Source organism: Heterocephalus glaber, unplaced genomic scaffold (assembly GCF_053883595.1).
Source record: "Heterocephalus glaber isolate CG9 unplaced genomic scaffold, H.glaber_assembly_v1.0 deba00000768, whole genome shotgun sequence".
NCBI classification, from domain to species: domain Eukaryota; kingdom Metazoa; phylum Chordata; class Mammalia; order Rodentia; family Bathyergidae; genus Heterocephalus; species Heterocephalus glaber.
In genome coordinates this window covers 13,556,665-13,564,002 of record NW_028258162.1, presented here as the reverse complement: position 1 = coordinate 13,564,002, position 7,338 = coordinate 13,556,665, and positions in this window count along the sequence as shown.

The following is a 7,338-nucleotide window of genomic DNA, read 5'->3' as shown; positions in this document are numbered from 1 at the left end:
AAGTCTGGGCTAGAGAGGGAAACACTGCCTTTGCTCCACCCCTCACTCTGTCATTTCCTTTTCCATAGTTTTCCTTCTTGTAGGCCACTTGCTTTTTGCTCTGTTTATATATTGCCCTTTCTGGGGAGGACTAGGAAGCTTCTATAAGCAACAGAAATAACTATCAGATTGAAGAGACAACCCATGGATGGAGAGGAAATGTTTTCAAAAAGTGCACATGTTAAGGGACTAGTATCCAAAATAAGGGACTCAAGCAACTCAATAGCTGTAACACAACATAATTTTTAAAAAGGACTTGAACAAATATTTCTCAAAAGCAGACATATTAATGGCAATAGATATGTGAAACAAATGCTCAACATCTCTATTCATAAGAAAAATTAGAATTAAAACCACAATGATATATCACCTCCTATCTGTTAATGTAGCTATTATCAAAAAGATGAATGACCATGTATTGGCAAATCTGTGCAGAAACTGTCACCCTGGCACAATCTTAGTGGGTTTATATGTATAAGTTAGTACAGCATTTTGGAAAATAGTATGGAGGGTCCTCAAAAAACCACAAGTAGAATTATCATATGATATAGCCATCCTACTTCACAGTATATGTCTAAAGAATTAGAATTGATATATTGATAGATATCTGCATGCCTATATTCATTCCAGCATTATTTGCATTAGCCAAAATATGAGAAGTAAGCCAAGTGCCCTCAGCAGATGGATGAATAAAGAAAATGTTATGTAAAATGAACAGCAGAATACTATACACTTGTAAATAGAAGGAAATTCTGTCATTGGAACAACATGGATGGAACTGAAGAACACTAAGCTTAATAAGCAAGGCACAGAAAGACAAATGTGGTATGATCTCACGTATATGTTGAATCTACAAGACTCAAACTCACAGAAACAGAGGAGAAAGGTGGTTGTGCGGAGCTGAGAGGGAACAGGAAGTGGTAGAGAAGGGAGATACTGATCAAAGGGCACTGTTTCACTTTGACCGGTCGGTGAGCTTCCACCATCTCTGGCCCCGGAGGCCATTTAGGTTAGGCCTGATGCACTGTACATTTCAACGGTGCTGATCGTGTAGATTTGTCAGCATTTTTCCTCAAATGTATGATAGACCGGGGAGGTGATGGAGATGGTAGTTAGTGTGATTTATCTTTATCCGACGTATACAGAGGCGAGAATCCCGTCCCACTCTGTAAATAGACATGGCTATTGTTGGTCAATTAAATCACTTTCAACATGTAGTTCAGAACTATTCTCATGTGATGAAATGACCTCTCAGCAATGTTTGGTTTGTTTTGTTTCATTTTCTCTGCACAGCAGCTTTTTAAATTTCATTATTAGCTTTCGAGGTTTAAGTGATAGCTTGTCAATTTAGTCAGCATTTTTAGTGGAGGAAGGTGCATATTCCCCACTGTACCTGTGTTATCCTGTTGGACGACGGGAACAGTGAGGGTATTGCTAATGCTCTGGTCCAGACGCCATTGCTCCACCGGCTGCTCCTGCAGACGGCTTATGGGGTGGTTTGTGTTCTCTCAAGAAAAACTCTTTCTGCCCATTTTGCTTCTGTTCCTGAGCAAGGCTCTCTGACCTAAACCTTTTCATAGGTCTTCTGCCAAGTTCAACTTGTTAGAAAGAGTTATTTACTATTCTAAGCATAAATGTTAGCAAATTGTAAGTTAAAAGGACACTTCTGTGACATTTGCCAAGAACATGTTTATAACATTGTTTCTGTCACCATCTCCACCCAGAAAGGCTCCAGGAAAAAGCTATGTTTTATATCTGGAAACAATTTAGAGCTGAATGTGGGATTCGGACTCATCTCTTTTAGTTTTGCTAATCATTTGTTCTTTCTAAGGCCATAAATCCATTATTATCTTAATTTAAGAGCAAGCTGAATTCTCAAGTTGTACCTAGGACTCCCAAATCTCCTAAAAACACAGTTATACTTTAGTCAATTTTGGGGTTAGCTTAAAGCAGAGGAAGTCTTTGTTTGGAATAAGGTTCAAGAATTTTAAAAGCTTTCATATTCATGGAGAGAAATTATAACATATTGGGGAAATGTATAAAGTCCTGAGCAACAGTTGGATTTTGTTGATAATAAAGATAGAAAAATATCTTTTGTGAGCAAATGTATTCTAAAAGAGTCTGATATTCTAAGCCCTTTAGTTTGACTTTCTTAGTGAAAAGAGATTTGGGATGCAAGGGACAAGAAATAAACATTTTACATCTTTTTCTTTCTTTCCTCTGATGAATTCTCTAAGAAATATAAGGAGACAAATATTCATTCTTCCACCTTCCCATTTTATATTTTCATATGGTTTTATTCGCTCACTGCTCTTGTTTATTTTGTGTCATAGAATAAAATACTAACTATACTTAACCATGGTCTTGCTAATAAGTTTGAAATTTAGCTCTTAATATAAATTATTGGATTTATATATAAGTATCTAACAATTTGCTTCTTGAGGGTCAACTATTCTTACAATTCATTTGTATGCCTTCTATTACTTAAATATGAAAATAAAAATATAAAGTACAACTGGGTCCAACACTCTGCCTGGTTCTCAGGCTGCATCATAATGGGGATGTTAAGGTGGAGAGGCTTGATGGAGGTCACCCAAGGGCTTCCCTTTGGGGCTCCTCTGAGAAAGAAAAACATTTCTCTCATGTTTAGATCATAGAGAATCATCTCATGCAGTGTATTGAGCCAGAATTTAGTGAACTACTTGCTGTAATATTAATTTCTTTAAAATAAAATAATTGTGTATGAATCTCCCTATTCACATTGTTTTATGGCATTTTAAAATGATTTGATTAAAACATTTTTATACAAAATACCTAGGAAAGACAATACTGGACTAAATATTTTACCATTAAGGATTGTTCTAATTTAGGAAAGATGTTAGAAGGTAAATTATTTATTAATTTAAGAACAAGAATGGCAAAAATTTTAAAGTTAGGTAGTACCAAGTGTTGGCAAAGATGTGGATTTACTTGAATTGTCCATTAGGGATGGTAGAACTGTGGACAACGACGTAGAACCATCTACTGTAATTGAATATAACATTCTACTCCTGGGTATATACCTAAGAAAATGTGTCTGTTCATCAGAAGACATGTACTAGATCACACTTAACAGCACTATTTGCAATAACCAAAATCAAGAAGTAGACTATGTTGTATTTATAGATTAAAATATTCTTTTATAATAAGAATAAATAAATCTAGACTACAACACGAACAAACCTATCAACACTCTATTGAGGAAATGAAGGCAGGCTCCAAGGAATGCATAGAAGAGAAGCCATTCATGTGAAGTTCAAAAGCAAGCAGAACTAGTCCACAGGGAGAAGATTAGGAGACAGCCTTTGAGTAATGACTCGAAGTGGGGGGCAAAGGGCTTCCAGAGTGGGGTTAATGTTTTCCACGGGGTAATGCGGGTTCCAGTTGTCTGTGTGTATATTTCATACACGTGTATCCTCATGGTTATCCCATGGTATGCTGCCTTTTAGAAAGCATGCTACGATCTCAGTGAAATTTTTAAATTGAGAACAATGGGAGGAAGGGAGTATGTATTAACCAAATTTACACCACACAGCATGATTGTGAAGCCATGAAGGCTGAGCATACAAATCAGGAGAGCTTTGCATGGTCCTGAGAAGAAAGCTGGACGGGAGACAAGCATAGCTGTCGTCCTGAAACTCCACTAGCTACCTGGCCGAGAGACTGTTCAAGGGGCAGTGGGCCAGCTCCCAAAATAGGAGATGCCCTTCTCTCGGGGAGCCCTTCTCCCACAGTTCACCTGTTTTGCATTTCCATATTGACAAAAGGCAGTGTCTCCTCCAGGTTTTTACTTAACTATCCATGCTGATGTTCAGAGCCAAACAAACAAACAAAACATCACACACACAGAAGGGAAACCTTCTTGTCATTATCCATTTTAAAACGGTGTGTTCCAAAAGTGCCACCGGCCTCCTGCTTATTGTTTGAATGTTGCTCTTTTAAAGGCTTCAAAACCCCTAAACGCCCAGTTTTGAGGCTCTCTGTAAAAATGGAGCCAGTCTTTAGGCTGCTCCCGCAGCACCTTCCTGCCCCAGGCCTGCCTAGGCCCAGTCAGGGACTGGGAAGCGCCTCGGCACAGCAGGAGCCGGGCTGATCTGTGGCAGCGCTGTGACTGGTGACTGGCTGTGGACCACTTCCACCCGCGGGCGTAATCTGACAGACACACGTCCCAGGGATGGCGCTGCCAGGAGCTTCATGCACAACACCTCAGCCGAGGTTTTGTTTGGTCCATTTTCCATAAATATTGCACAAACCCGTATTGTAAAATGCCTTTTCCCTCCTGGGCCCACCCACACTTGCCGACGGGCCACATACTGGCTGGCTGGCTAATGTTTTAATCCTTGGAGGGAAAGACAGTTTTTTAGGTGCACACAGTGCGGCCCTACAGTTACTGCCTTCTTTCAGATCTGCCCCAACTACTGTTTCTTTGATTGCCTGGCACACAGAAAGCTGCGGGTTCCAGCCTGTGTTCGTGTGCTGGGTGGCTTGGGAGGCTGAAAGATTTGGATTTTTCAAAACTCTCCTTAGGTTAAGAAAGAGTTTTCTGAGACTTGATATCTAGCAGAGACCACAGGAAACAGCAGAACCTACAAATTTTAAGTGTGATAACTTTAAATGAAAAACATTTTACAGTTTCAATGAATATAAGAATAGTGATGACCTGGACACCTAAATGTTACTGTCTCTCAGTGAGGTCCAAGGAGAGGATGTGGCCTGCAGGGATGAACGATTTCCCCAGGGAATCCCTTGCTAAAACACTAAAATGATGGCATAATGGCAGACGAAATTTTCAGACATAAGGGATTTTCATTGTTTCTCATTATAATTGTTTTTGTTTTTATTGTTTCAGCTGGAAAATTATTCTTATGAAAAATTTCAATCATTTCACATTAAGAGATGTTTAGTAAGGATCATACAGTACTTAGAAGCTGTGAAAATCTGTTTATGTTCTCAAAACATCTGTAGCCTCCAGTGGAGCTTTGGCATCTTTTCTATATTTCCTTCCAGTGAAAACACAGAAGAGTGGCGATTTCCCATCTATACTGTGGCGTAAAGCTATCATAGTGCGAAGAAATGAATAAACGCATTACTGAACAGCAGCATGGAAGAAGAGACACGATTGTCTGGTTGCTTTAGTAAAAAGTACAGAGAATGAGTTGACTACAGTACTACTGTGTTATAGATTGGAGTTTATGCTTACCTCTGTCTTTCTCTGTCTCTCTCCCATATACATATGATTTACTCCACAATTAAAGCATGTCTCTAATTTATCTGATCAATAGATAAAAACAAACTGCTGTAGCTTTTCTTTTCTTTTTCTTATTTCTGCCCTAAAATAAATGGTGATCTTTCACATGAACCAATTGTCCTGTCCAGGTCATTGACTGGGACAGATAAGAACCTGGAAATCGTTCCTGGCTCCTACCCCTTCCAATAGCAGTGTCAAGTTGTAAGTCATTCTGGAGGCATTTATTAAATGTAAAAATTCTGTAATATTAAACACAGGTGATGATAAAAACCAAAGCTCAAATTAAGGGTTTAAGAAAACAGCCTCAAAAAGACGAGGCACCCGCGCTGACGTTTAAGAAATGGTGCCAGGGAAAGTGAAGGGTCGCCCAGTCTTGATGCAGAGCACAGGAAGATACTGTTTTTAGGGGTGGGCACGCCCAGTTAGTGCCAGTCATTGGTCACATGGAGCCTTAAACTGAGACAACACAGGCAGACTTTGTCTGACATTTGAAGTGGAGCAGTCATGAAGGAGCGAATGACAAAGTGATTGAGCTGCTGCTTCGGGAGACTCAGTGGCAAGGTAGCTGACAAATCAGATGCATCTGACACGAGGCAGCTAAATAAAATGAAACCCATATGTGAGAAGATGAAGGACTAAGTTAACAAAAAAATGAAAGTACTTTAAGTTAGGCAGAAAAACAATTATTGTGGATCACTAGAAGAAGAAATACTACTGTATAGCTTTTGTGATGTCATAATAACAGTGCCTTCAGGGTGGCGTTTGGGGTGCTCGTGCACACTTCGACATTGCTATCATGGTTTCCTTCTCAGTAGGAAGGCAGAAGACACGGGAAGGGAGTTACCGGCACAGGACAGGCTGTCTCTGAAGGAAGTGCTCGGCAAGTTCTGCGCCTTCTCAGCAAACACCGCCTCTTATTCTCCAGTGAGGAAAGCATCGTGTCCCTCTTCTAAACTCCTGAAAGTCACAGCAATGGTGATTTCCCGATGTGAGGCTTCGTACTGTGGAACCCTCATTCATGCTTGTTGTCAACCAAATGCCCTATCTCATTGGATTGAGACATCGCCTGATTACCACAACCCTTCACAGCTTGTGTTAGGAGCACGGTCAACACCAGAGTAACTGTAACAGCTATTTTCAAAATGCTGTAATTAAAAATAGTCTCGCGGTAGGACTCCTGATTGTCCTACTGCATTTCCACTTTAGTCATCCCTCAATATTGCTGTTCACGTCACAGAGGTAGGGCATCTTATGATTATAATACTTGAAATATGTAACATTTATTATTTGATAGGCATCTAGGGTTAGAATAAATAATTTCAATCTGTGGACACCTGTAATCCTAGAACTCTGTGAGGCTGAGGCAGGAGGCTCTCAAGTTTGAACCATGCCTCAGCAATTTGTGACTTAGTGATACTTTGTTCGAAAATTAAAAAATTAAAACAGGGCTGAGGATGTAGTCCAATGCACTGGACTCAATCCCCACTACTGCAAAAAAAGTGCTTTAAAATTATTATCTTATAAACATTTTGATTTTTGCATGAATTCCAAAAGGCTCCAAAGGAGGAGCGCTGATACGAAGAGTGGGAACTTGCTTGGCCTGACAAGGGGTCAATGACAAAGTTGGAGCTGCCCTCGGCTCTCTGAGTCTGAGGAACACATCTGTGGTTCCCGAGAACATATTTCTACTGTTTGTGATAAATACTTGTGCAAAATGACAATGGAATAATATTGAGATCTCAAGAATGTAACATACATATTATGACATAAAGTTAAATGGCTTCACTTGCATTTATCCAGTGGGATGCATCAATATTATTTATAAAAAAGATATTATTTAGACAGTTATTTGCCTGGCACTGTGGGAAATGGTTTTTGGCTGACCCATCTCTCTTAATACACGTACAGTGGATTGTTTCTATTTGGTAAATAAAAAAAGTCTGGGACCTCAGTTAGCCCATAAGACAAACACTGAATCTCCAATCTGACCTGTGACAGATTTACAGGAAGTC